This window comes from Pristiophorus japonicus, chromosome 10 (genome assembly GCF_044704955.1).
Source record: "Pristiophorus japonicus isolate sPriJap1 chromosome 10, sPriJap1.hap1, whole genome shotgun sequence".
Classification (NCBI taxonomy): Eukaryota; Metazoa; Chordata; class Chondrichthyes; family Pristiophoridae; genus Pristiophorus; species Pristiophorus japonicus.
In genome coordinates, this window is record NC_091986.1 from 124891464 (window position 1) to 124905639 (window position 14176).

The following is a 14176-nucleotide window of genomic DNA, read 5'->3' on the forward strand; positions in this document are numbered from 1 at the left end:
CCGGGCGGTAACGGGTGATTGCTCACTCTCGAATGCTTCCATTACATGACTAAATCTGTGGGCTGTGCCATTTTCACCCCCGTGGTGGGCAATGGCAACCTACTGAGAGCATCGGCATAGTTTTCTGTGCTTGGCCTGTGGTGGATGGCATAGTTGTATGCGGACAACGTGAGCGGCCATCTCTGGATGCGTGCCGATGCATTCATATTTATCCCCCTACTTTCAGAAAAGAGGGATATCAGTGGCTTAGGGTCAGTTTCCAATTCAAATTTGAGCTCAAGCAGATATTGCTGCATTTTCTTTACCCCTTAAACACACGCTAATGCTTCTTTTTCAATCATGCTGTCGGCCCTCTCAGCCTTCGACAGACTTCTGGATGCATAAGCAACCAGTTGCAATACACACCCGACACCGTATGATGAAGCATCACATGCTAGAACCAATCACTTACATGGATCATACAACACAAGCAATTTGTTTGAGCATAACAGTTTCCCAGCTTTGACAAAGGTATTTTCTTGGTTTTTGCCCCATACCCATTCGTCTCCTTTACGCAGTAAGGCATGCAGGGGTTCTAACAGTGTGCTGAGACCCGGTAAGAAGTTACCAAAGTAGTTCAGGAGTCCTAGAAACGACCGCAACCCCGTCACATTTTGTGGCCTCGGTGCATTCTCGATCGCCTCCGTCTTCGAATCGGTGGGCCTGATGCCATCCGCCGCGATTCTTCTCCCCAGGAACTCCACTTCAGGCGCCAGAAAAATGCACTACGAGTGTTTTAACCTGAGCCCCATGCGGTTAAGCTGACTAAGAACCTCCTCCAGGTTCTGCAGATGCTCGGCTGTGTCCTGACCTGTAACCAAGATGTCGTCCTGGAAGACCACGGTGCTCGGGACCGATTTCAGTAAGCTTTCCGTGTTTCTCTGGAATATTGCTGCGGCTGATCGAATCCCAAACAGGCATCTGTTGTAAATGAAGAGATCTTTGTGCGTGTATATGCAGGTGAAGCCCTTCAATGATTCCTCCAGCTCCTGCGTCATATAGGCCGAGGTCAAGTCCAGCTTCATGAATGTCTTTCCTCCCGCCAGTGTCGCAAAAAGGTTGTCTGCCTTTGGTAGTGGGTATTGATCCTGCAGGGAGAAACGATTGATAGCTAATTTGTAATCACAGATTCTGACGGTGCCGTCTCGCTTGAGGACTGGAACAATCGGACTGGCCCAGTTGTTGAATGCGATCGGTGAAATGATGCCTTCTCTTTGCAGCCGGTCCACCTCGATCTCCACCCTCTTTCGCATCATGTACGGTACTGCTCTCGCCTTGTGATGGATGGGTCGCACCCCAGGAATTAGGTGGATCTGCACTTTTGTTCCTTAGATCTTCCTGATGCCTGGTTCGAACAGCGAGGGGAACTTGTTTAAGACCTGGGGACATGAAGCATAATTGACGGACGGGAGCGCTTGGATGTCATCCCAGTTCCAATGTATCTTTCCCAGCCAACTCCTGCCGAGCAGCGTGGACCCATCGTCTGGTACCACCCAGAGTGGTAACTTGTGCACCTCTCCATCATAGGAGACATTTACAGTAGCACTGTCGATTGCAGGAATCAGTTCCTTTGTGTAAGTCCTCAGTTTAGTGCAAATGGGAGTCAGGACTGACCTTGAGGCCTTGCTGCACCACAATTTATCGAAAATCTTTTTGCTCATAATGGACTGGCTCGCGCCCGTGTCCAGCTCCATTGACACCAGGAGTCCATTTAATTCAACCTTCAGCATAATCGGGGGACACTTTGTGGTAAATGTGTGCACCCCATATACCTCTGCCTCCTCGGTCTCAGGCTCTGGTTCACCGTGATCTGCCGTGGATCTATCCTCCTCTGCAACATGGTGGTTTTCAGGATTAGCAGGGTTTGCAGCTCGCCTGCACATACGTTGGAGATGTCCCATTATGCCACAGCCCTTGCAAACGTATCCTTTGAAGTGACATAAATGGAAACGTTGATCACCCCTGCAGCGCCAACAAGATGTTAATGGCCTAGCATTCATCACCCTTGATGGTGGACTCTGAGACATCTGCGGATGTGCAGCTGCAGCCATGTGAGGCCTGCCCTGTATGTTGCGATTCGAAAACAACGTTATTTTATTCACAGTACTTGTAGCAGCACTTGTGTGCTGAGAGATTTGCTTGGTATTGTCGCTGGTGGCAATGAACGCCTGGGCTATCGCTATGGCTTTACTCAAGGTTGGGATCTCTACCGTCAAAAGTTTGCGAAGTATCACTTCATGGCCAATGCCAAGTACAAAGAAGTCCCTGAGCATGTGCTCCAAATGTCCTTCAAATTCGCAATGTCCTGCAAGGCATCTTAGCTCAGCGACGTAGCTCACCACTTCCTGGCCTTCAGACCTTTTGTAGGTGTAGAACCGATACCTCGCCATCAGAATGCTTTTCCTCGGGTTCAGATGCTCCCGGACCAGTGTGCCCAAATCATCGTATGATTTCTCCGTGGGTTTCGCTGGAGCAAGCAGATTTTTCATGAGACCATAGGTTGGTGCCCCGCAAGCAGTGAGGAGAATCGCCCTTCGTTTTGCAGCGTTCGCTTCTCCTTCCAACTTGTTGGCCACGAAGTATTGGTCGAGTCGCTCCACGAAGGTTTCTCAATCATCTCCCTCTGAAAATTTCTCAAGGATGCCCACTGTTCTCTGCATCATTGGGTTTGTCATCTGTATCTCGTTGCCAGTTGTTATATATGAATAAAGAGTCTGATCAGATCCTGTGAGCTCAAAGTAAAGTGTGACCTTAGTCTTTTATTACAGATCTCCAGAGTGCCTCAAGCCTGTGAGGCCTCCTTAAGTACAGGTGCTCCCAAGGGATTGTGGGATCCCTTGAGATTCCGGGAATGAGCCCTCTAGTGGTTACACAATGTATTTACAGGTTTACATATATAACAGTCTCTACTGATAAGTGTTACATATTTCACACTTTTAAACATAGTCTTTTATGCCACTGTTCAGTCCTGGCCAGAAAACGGATTTTCTGGCGCGTCGAAGAGTGCTCTCGACGCCAGTGTGATTAGCATGAGTCGCTGATGAATGTCGAATCTTAGGGACTTTGGTATGACACAGCAATTGCCTTTGAAAACTATGCCATCCTGTGTTGTGAGTTCATCACGAACTTTAAAGTATGCATGCGTTTCAGGCGGGCATTCATGTGTCGTTTCTGGCCATCCCGTTGTGATTTGTCGTGTGGCCAGTTGTCGTGTGGAGTCGCCTGCAGTTGTGTGTTGTAAGGTAGTCAGTCCTTGTTTCGAGAATGGGAGAAAGTCCACCACGTGGATGCATTCCACTGCAATTTCTGTTGGTGATCTCTTCACATTTTTGAGGTATGCGCGCAAGAGGGTGTCTGCGAGGTACATTTCTTTTCCTGGTTGTTACTTTCTTTCAACGTCATATTGGTTGAGCCGAATGAGCAGACATTGTAGTCGCTTAGGTGCTGCAGATAATGGCTTGCTTCGTATAGCAACAAAGGCTTATGGTCTGTCCATAACGTGAATTTGCGACCGTATACATTTTGATGGTTTTGTTCCATTCCGAAGACTTGAGCAAGCAGCTCCTTTTCGATTTGAGTATATCACGTTTCTGCTGGAATGAGCGCTTGGTTCACGTATGCAATTGGTTGTCCATGTTGCAGAAGGACGAACCCAAGACCCTTGCTCAAAATATCTCCTTGATCTTCGGTTGCAGGTTTGTGATCAATGTATCTGAGCACTGGTGAATTTGTCACGCATTGTTTGATAGCTTCGAATGCTTTGTCCTGTTCTTCAGTCCATTTCCAGCTCGTGTCTTTATGAGTAAGAAACATAGAAATATAGAAACATAGAAAATAGGTGCAGGAGTAGACCATTCAGCCCTTCGACCATGCACCACCATTCAATAAGATCATGGCTGATCATCACCTCAGTGCCCCTTTCCTGCTTTCTTTCCATACCTCTTGATCCCTTTAGCTGTAAGGACCATATCTAACTCCATCTTGAATATATCCAATGAACTGGCATCAACAACTCTCTGCGGTAGAGAATTCCAGAGGTCAACAACTCTCTGAATGAAGAAGTTTCTCCTCATCTCGGTCCTAAATGTCTTACCCCTTATCCTTAGACTGTGTCCCCTGGCTCTGGATTTTGCCAACATCGAGAACATTCTTCCTGCATCTAACCTGTCCAGTCCCATCAGTATTTTATATGTTTCATTGAGATCCTCTCTCATTCTTCTAAACTCCAGTGAATACAGGCCCAGTCCATCAGTCTCTGCTCATACGTCGGTCCTGCCATCTCGGGAATCAGTCTGGTGAGCCTTCGCTGCACTCCCTCAATAGCAAGAACGTCCTTCCTCAGATTAGGAGACCAAAACTGAACACAATATTCCAGGTGAGACCTCACCAAGGCCCTGGACAACTGCAGTAAGACCTCCCTGATCCTATTCTCAAATCCACTAGCTATGAAGGCCAACATGCCATTTGCCTTCTTCACCGTCTGCTGTACCTGCATGCCAACTTCCAATGATTGATGTACCATGACACCCAGGTCTCGTTGCACCACCCCTTTTCCTAATCTGCCGCCATTCAGATAATATTCTGCCCTCGTGTTTTTGCCACCAAAGTGGATAACCTCACATTTATCCACATTATCCTGCATCTGCCATGCATTTGCCCACTCACCTAACCTGTCCAAGTCACCCTGCAGTCTCTTAGCATTCTCCTCGGAGCTCACACCGCCACCCAGCTTAGTGTCATCTGCAAACTTGGAGATATTACACTCAATTCCTTCATCTAAATCATTGATGTATATTGTAAATAGCTGGGGTCCCAGCACTGAGCCCTGCGGCACCCCACTAGTCACAGTCTGCCATTCTGAAAAGGACCCGTTTATCCCGAATCTCTGCTTCCTGTCTGCCAACAAGTTTTCTATCCACGTCAATACGTTACCCCCAATACCACGTACTTTAATTTTGCACACGAATCTCTTATTTGGGACCTTGTCAAAAGCCTTTTGAAAGTCCAAATACACTACATCCACTGGTTCTCCCCAGTTCATTCCACTAGTTACATCCTCAAAAAATTCTGGAAGATTTGTCAAGTGTGATTTCCCTTTCATAGATCCATGCTGACTCGGGCCGATCCTGTCACTGCTTCCAAATGCGCTGCTATTTCATCTTTAATAATTGAGTCCAACATTTTCCCCACAACTGATGTCAGGCTAACCGGTCTATAATTCCATGTTTTCTCTCTCCCTCCTTTCTTAAAAAGTGGTGTTACATCAGTCCATTAGAACTGATCCAGAGTCGATAGACTGCTGGAAAATGATCACCAATGCATCCACTATTTCTAGGGTCACTTCCTTAAGTACTCTGGGATGCAGACTATCAGGCCCTGGGGATTTATCGGCCTTTAATCCCATCAATTTCGCTAACACAATTTCCTGACTAATAAGGATTACCTTTAGTTCCTCCTTCTCGCTCGACCTTCTGTCCCATAGTATTTCCGGAAGGTTATTTGTGTCTTCCTTTGTGAAGACAGAACCAAAGTATTTGTTCAATTGGTCTATCATTTCTTTGTCCCCAATTATAAATTCACCTGATTCTGACTGCAAAGGACCTACGTTTGTCTTCACTAATCTTTTTCTCTTCACATAACTATAGAAGCTTTTGCAATTAATTTTTATGTTCCCAGCATGTTTCCTCTCATACTCTATTTTTCCCCTCCTAATTAAATCCTTTGTCCTCCTCTGCTGAATTCTAAATTTCTCCCAGTCTTCAGGTTTGCTGCTTTTGCTGGCCAATTTACGGTTGAGCCTCCTTTCCCATTTTATTTTTACTCCAGACCGGGATGTCCAATTGTTGAACTTCATCCATGTGATCTTTAAATGTCTGCCATTGCCTATCCACCGTCAAGCCTTTAAGTATCATTCGCCAGTCTATTCTAGCCAGTTCACGTCTCATACCATCGAAGTTACCTTTCCCTAAATTCATGACCCTAGTCTCTGAATTAACTGTGTCACTCCCCATCTTATTAAAGAATTCTACCATATTATGGTCACTCTTTCCCAAGGGGCCTAGCCCAACAAGATTGCTAATTCGTACTTTCTCATTACTCATCACAGTCTAGGATGGCCAGCCCTCTAGTTGGTTCATCGACATATTGGTCTAGAAAACCATCCCTAATACACTTCAGGAAATCCTCCTCCACCGTATTTCTACCAATTTGGTTAGCCCAATCTATATGTAGATTAAAGTCACCCATGATAACTAAACTGTACCCTTATTGCATGCATCCCTAATTTCTTATTTGATGTTGTCCCCAACCTCACTACTACTGTTTGGTGGTCTGTACACAGCTCCCACTAGCATTTTCTGCCCTTTGGTATTCCGCAGCTCCACCCATACTGATTCCACATCATCCAAGCTAATGTCCTTCCTTACTATTGTGTTAATTTCCTCTTTAACCAGCAACGCTACCCAACCTCCTTTTCCTTTCTGTCTATCCTTCCTGAATGTCGAATACCCTTGGATGTTGAGTTCCCAGCCTTGGTCACCCTGGAGCCATGTCTCCGTAATGCCAATTATATCATATTTGTTAATTGCTGCCTACGCAGTTAATTCGTCCACCTTACTATGAATACTCCTCGCATTGAGGCACAGAGCCTTCAGGCTTGTCTTTTTAACATACTTTGCCTCTTTAGAATTTTGCTATAATGTGACTCTTTTTGATTTTTGCCTTGGATTTCTCTGCCCTCTACTTTTACTTTTCTTCTTTCTATCTTTGCTTCTTCCACCATTCTACTTCCCTCTGTCTCCCTGCATAGGTTCCCATCCCCCTCCCATATTAGTTTAACTCCTCCCCAACAGCACGAGCAAACACTCCCCCAAGGACATTGGTTCCGGTCCTGCTCAGGTGCAGACTGTCCGGTTTGTACTAGTCTCACCTCCCCCAGAACTGGCTCCAATATCCCAGGAATTTGAATCCCTCCCCCTTGCACCATTCCTCAAGCCACGTATTCATCTGAGCTATCCTGCGATTCCTGCTCTGCCTAGCATGTGGCACTGGTAGCAATCCTGAGATTACTACCTTTGAGGTCCTACTTTTTAATTTAACTCCTAGCTCCCTAAATTCAGCTTGTAGGACCTCGTCCTGTTTTTTACTTATATCATTGGTACCTATATGCACCATGACAACTGGTTGTTCACCCTCCCCCTCCAAAATGTCCTGCAGCCGCTCCGAGACATCTTTGACCCTTGTACCAAGGAGGTAACCTTCCATCCTGGAGTTTCGATTGCGGCCACAGAAATGTCTATTTATTCCCCTTAAATTGAATCCCCTATCACAATTGCTCTCCCACTCTTTTTCCTGCCCTCCTGTGTAGCAGAGACACCTATGGTGCCATGAACTTGGCTGCTGCTGCCCTCTCCTGGTGAGTCATCCCCCCAACTGCACCCAAGGCGGTGTATCTGTTTTGGAGGGGGATGACCGCAGGGGACCCCTGCACTATCTTCCTTCCACTGCTCTTCCTGATGGTCACCCATTCCCTATCTACATGAGTAACCTTCAGCTGTGGTGTGACCAACTCACCAAACATGCTATTCACGATATCCTCAGCATCGCGGATGTTCCAGAGTGAATCCATGCACAGCTCCAGTGCCACAATGCGGTCTGTCAGGTGCTGCAGCAGGATACACTTCCTGCACACGTAGTCATCAGGGGCACTGGAAGCATCCCTGAATTCCCACAAAGCACAAGAGGAGCATGACATGGATCTGGGCTCTCCTGCCATGACTTTACCCATAAATTAACTTCATTTGGCAACAATGCCAAAGGTTACCTACTGATAAAGGAAAAGAAAAAGAAGAAAAGCTACTCACCAATCACCAGCCAATCACTTACCCCCTTGGCTGTGACGTCACCCTTTGATTTCTTTTTGCTTTTTTGCCTTCTCTCCCTGCACCAGCTGCACCAGCTGGCCTCCTCGATGACTCACTGCTGTCCTCCGACTGTTGGGTCTTTGTAAGCCATCGCAGAGACTCACTGAGGTCTGAAAGATCTGGCAAGAATTTTGTGAGATACTTTGTCATGCCAACAAATCATTGTACAGCTGTGACATCCTGAGGTTTCTGCATTTCTTTGATTGCAACCACTTTGCTGGGTTGATTTTGAGTCCATCACTAGACAGGATGTGACCCATGTATTTCACTTGGGAGCTTTTGTATTCAAACGTATCGAAGTTTAGTTTGATGTTTCGCTCTCTGCATCTCTGCATGAATTTACATAAGTTTGCGTCATGATTGTGATTGGCCTCTTTAACTGTCTCACCGCATCCAGTGATCAAGATATCATCTGCAATCTTGTAGACTCCATCTAGACCCTCGAGGTTCTGGTCTAGTTTCTGCTGGAAGATTTCCAGGGCAGGACTGATGCCAAATGGCATTCTATTACATCGATATCATCCCAATGGAGTCTGGAAGGCCGTGAGGTAGGAGGACTCTGTGTCTAGTTCACATTGCAAGAAACCCTCCTTGGAGTCTGCCTTATATTTGACATCTGTGACAAGATGTCATCGATCACAGGAAGTGGATGGTGTCCACATTTCAGGGCATTGTTTAGATGTTGAGGGTCAATACATACTCGCATCTTTCCATTTGGTTTTTGTACAGTCACGAGACTGGATATCCCAGTCCGTCGGTTCAACCACTTTTGTGATGATTTGTTGTTTTTCCAAACGATTGCGTTCTTCTTTTCGTGTTTGTTTGATTGCTATTGGCACCTGTCTGGGTGGCATTACAGCCAGGGTCGCTGATTCATTAAGTTCAAGGTGAACTGTCCCTGGCATGTGTCCAAGTCCCTTAAACACCTCCGGATACATATTGTTGACATCAGTTTTTGATGCTAGCAAGACGTTTGCCTTGTTCCTAGTTTGTGATTCGCATGGTTCATTTACCACCGCGATATTCTGATGCTGCACTTTTATCAGTTGTAGCTGTTGAGCAGTGCGTGAGCCAATCAGTGGTACACTTTGGCCCTCAATGATCACAAAGGGCACAATGTACTTTTGCTTGTTTTTTATATTTTCCAGTGGCATATTACAAGTCCCCACCACTGGAATGGTTGCATGGTTGTCATATAGTGACAGTATTGTCTTAGATTATTTTATCTTTAAGCCTCTTGGTAAGTATCTAAGAGGTAACACATTGTATGTGGCCCCACAATCTATTTGCATTTTTATCATTTTTACTTTAATACTTTCTGTCAGATTTGTCCTTGATTGTGTGATTAATTTTACCAAGCATTTTCCCAGTCATGACATCAAAATCAGAATCATAACTCTCTTCATATAGTGCATGAACTTTTGGCTTGCCCTTATATTTAGGGTTATGTGTAGACTTCTGCCTCGATCCATTCTGTCTGCACTTTTGAGAAAAGTGATTTAGTTTGCCGCAACTTGTGCAGGTCTTCCCATATGCTGGGCATTTAGTTTTTGGCAGCTCATGTCTTTTGCCACAATATCTGCAATTGTTCGTGAACTCTTTGTCTGTGAATTCTTTCTTTGTGGATCGGGGTTTCTGTCTGACAGTTTTGACATCTTCAGAGTCTGTTTTCGTGAACTTCATGGATTTAATTTGCGTAACTGTGGCCTCTATAGCTTTACAGAGCATCACAAATTTATTGAGTGTTGGGCTTGATTCTTGCAACAGCCTCTTACACAGTGTGTTATCAGATATTCCGCAGACTATGTGATCTCTGATTAAATCATCCCTCAAATTGCCGAAATCACAAGACGATGCTAGCTCTCTCACTTTCATGAGATCTGTCAAACCGCTCGTCCCCTTGTCCACAGTTGTTAAACTGCTACCGTGCATAGATGATGTTGGTTTTACCTTTACAGTGCTCTTCCCAGAGCTTCAAAATAATATAAATTTCCTGCTTGTCTTCCTCTGATTTGTGGGGAAGATTATTGTGGATATCTCAGGCATCTCTGCCAATGGCAGATTAATGTTGCAACCCTAACTCTATCTGGTTTTTCCACAATATTCGTGATAATTTCATAGCTGTCCCACAGCAGTTTGAATTTTTTCCAGTTGGCTTTCAAATCGCCAGTCATCTGCAATGGAGGTGGGAGAGGAATGTACGTGGGAGTTGGCGCCATGGTGGTCATGATAGCTCATTACAGTTTAGGACTTTGAGTTTGTCACATACATGTATACAGTTCAAATATCCAGAGGACTAGAACAAGCCTATTAGTAAAATATCATGGCCATGCAATTGTAAAAATACTTTTTCAATCGAGGCTCTGCAGTAACTTTACTAATGCCTCTAGATTATTTTCCAAGTTTATGACTATTTATCGCCCTTCACGGATCCACGCACGATGTGTATGAAGCACGCTCTGCACTGCACTACTTAACATCGATTTCGATCGGCTCGAAAAAGACTTCCAGTTCCAATATTTCGGTAATAGATGCATTCGACAAAGGATCGGAAGTCTCCGCTTCTGACACCATGTATTTTATAGTCTCTTGAACACTCTTAGTTCAACTTAACTCTATTTTTTTGGGAGATCTCAGACAGCCATGTGGAGCTTAAGATGACGTTCCTTCACAGACCCTCTCTCTCAATACAGCTCCCTATATTTCCTAGCTGGAGGGCGCTATACATTATCTTGTTACAGGTCTTTCTTTCCTTCCAGTCTTTTTCTTTTTATTCTGGGGTTCAAATTGGGTTACGACCCATTTGGGGGTGGCAACTAAGGTGAGGCGGGACTTCCTGCGCACGGCACTGAAGTCCCGCCCCAGCCACAAAATTCCGGTTACTGCCCCCACAGGAAATGGAGCGCAATGTCGCACACTCCAGTTACTTTTGGGGCGGGTTCAGGGCGCTACGCGGACAGGGTCAGGAGTGCGACGCGGACTCTCCGCATAACACTGATGCATTTCAACGCCCCGCCTCTTCTGTTAAAGGGGAGGGATGCTGCGAAATCTGCTGGCCCTTTGAAGGCTTCCACTGGGCCACCAAGGCTAAGGGGTGCCATGACTGCAGCCGGCACCCAGATGGAATGCTGGGCTGCACGATCGCGGCCCGGACCCTGCGAAAGGAGCGGCGAACAGCCCGACCGGTATGGGGGGGGGGGAAAACAAAGTTGGCGGCGCACAGCGCCGAACACCTCCGCTTTAAGGTTCGCCCCGCAATGGGAGACCGGGCCAGTTCATGACCCGCAAGGCTGACACTGGCATCACCCGTGGGATTTCTACCGTGGGCAGAAAGAGGCCGCTGCAGGGTGAAGAGAGGTTGTAATGATGTCAACATTGCTGGCACAGCGACCTGTGGCACTAGCAGTGGGGGGTGGGGTGGGGGGGGCGAAGATACCGTTTTCGTGCATTCGCTAACTCCCGTGCAATTTCATGGGAGCCGGTAGCGTCCCTCGCCCCCCCGCAAGCTTAAACAGTTTCATGCCCCGTTAGCGCCCCTGGAGGCACTAACAGGAGGCTGAGAACAGGGGAATTTTGGCCTCAGATGTGTCTTAAGAACTGAGGAATCAGAGATATTTTCAATTCAATAAAATAGAACCTAATTTAGATAATTAGATTTGTTTTGATAAGAAATAAACAGTATTTGAGAAAAACACATACTTTTTGTTAAAAGTAAATCAAGAGAATGGAATGTGTACCCACCCCCATCCATATCATGCTGTCAGCTTAAAAACATCTCTCTTGTAAATGAGTTAATGGCCCAGAAATCCCTGTTTCTTCTTCCCGTGGGCGTTCGACTAAAAATAAGAGAAAAGATGCGCACCTACCTTTTGTGCGAAAACTCGCCAGGGATCCCGGACTCAAGGCCTCCTCTTCTTGCGCAACGGAGCGCGTTCACGTTGGGATGTCTGTAGGAGTCACGTGGGCCTGGACACCCAATCACTGGTAAGTACTTTCTCATTCCAAGTAATAGGAGTTTCATAAATCCGAAATTCCTGTTACTATGAATGAGAAACTTCCCCAAACACCCAAACACTACACAAAACATTAAAAAACAAACTCACATAAATACACTATGGGCTGGATTTTCCTTTTAAATTACCCTCACCCAATCCTTAGTCGTGTTCCAGCGTTTGCGTTTTTTTCAAACGCTGGAATGCCGCTGGTGCGCGCTCCCATGGTTTTCAGGTGTTTCATGTCGGCGACGGCGAAGTGGTGCGGGAGCGAAGTGCAGCGGGCGGTGTGCGGCAGATGAGGCCGATTGACTCGGGAATCTTCGGCTCCCAAGTTGTGCGCACGCGCGCGTCTGTCATGCTCAGCCCCCCCCGAGCGGCACCGACGAGAGGCCAGAGACTGCCAGCCTGAGATCGCTGTGGGGGGGAGGGGGGGGAAGAGTGAGATCGCTGTGGGGGGGGGGGGGGAGGGAGAGAGATCGCTGTGGAGGCAGGGGGGAGAGAGTGAAATCACTGTGGGGGGAGGGAAATAATCGCTGTGCCGGGGGGGGAGAGAGATCGCTGTGGGGGGGTGGGGGGGGGAGGAGAGATCCCTGTAGCGGGTGAGACAAACTGGGGGTAAGAGAGACTGGGGGGAAGAGACTGGGGGGGGGAAGAGAAACTGGGCGAAGAGACTGGTGTGGGGGAGAGACTGAGGGGAGGAGAGACTGGGGTGGGGGAGAAACTGAGGGTTGAGAGAGACTGGTGTGGGGGAGAGACTGAGGGGAGGAGAGACTGGGGTGGGGGGAGAAACTGGGGGTTGAGAGAGACTGGTGTGGGGGAGAGACGGGGGGGGAGAGACTGGGGTGGGGGAGAAACTGTGGGGTAGAGACTGGGGGAGGTGAGAGACTGGGGGCAGGGAGAAACTGGGGGTGAGAGAGACTGGGGGGAGGAGAGACTGGGGGTGAGTGAGACTAGTGAGTGAGAGAGACTAAAGGAGTAAATAAGGCTTTATTAGACCATTTATATTATTGCCTAACACTAGAAAATACTACAATCCATTTAAAAATACATCAAACTGTGGAGAACTATAAAGATCTGTGTAATATCAAACAAACCTGTCAGATCTGTATCCATATCGCTCACTTAAGATCCACTTAAGATCCAGTAAGACCTGCTTTTTCAGGACGGTATTAAGGTCCGGTGGTAAACAGATCTTAATGATGAAACTTCCATTTGGGCGGTATTTGGGCGGTAATATATGGGCGGACTGTATCGAATACCGCCTGGCGGCAATGACTGTGGAATTTACTGCCAGGCGGTAAATGGGCGGTTTGAGAGGAAACTCTAGCTCTCTATAAATTAAAGTCGATAGAAATGATTTTTTTTTTAAATTGCCAATTTTTAAAAAAAGTTTTAATTATGGTTATAAATAAATGTAACGTAGTGGGCAGGGTTTTTTTAAAAATAATCTGTGTTTTTTTAATTTAATTATATTTTTGTATGTTTTTAAACTCTTACACCTGTAGAAGTAGGTTATACGCCTGCTTTTATCTGGCACAAGAGTTTTGAGGACATTTGCTGGGCAAGATATGTCCTTGCTCCCGAGATATGGAGGATCTGTCAAGCCAGAAACTTGACAGATCGGAAAAGCCGTTTTTTAATGCATTGGGCGCTGAAAACCGGCTTTTCCAAAGCCTTCCCGAGTCCGTAGAAACTTCATACAGACCTGGGGAGGCCACGATTTCTGGGCCATTAGTTCTAAGCTCTCCTGGCCGTTCACACACAACTGATATATCACTGCTCAAGACTTTCCATCTAACTGGATATGCGCAGGAAAGAAATAACATCATGATTGGGTTTTATGGCAACAATATTTGTTTCCTTTCCTGGGAGATAAAGTTTTGCTTATTTTGGATATCAAAACTTTCAACGGGCACAGCCAGTGTCATTATTCCAGGGATATAGAAGCATGGCCTTTTTGGACAGCAGTCACACTTCTCACAAGTAAGTGAAACAAATAAACATGGCTGATTTAATACAGATTGAAATTTTTTCCACTGCTGGACACCAATCAAGCATTTGAGCCTCGAAGCAAGGTCTGCTATGTACCCAGATGGTACTGACATTTTCACACTCATACATTTCCCAATTGGTATCCTGGACTGAAAAGGATGTCAACTTGTGTTGGATTTTATGAAGGGGCTGGGGTTCGCATGGAATGCTGAGATGACCAGCTGATTG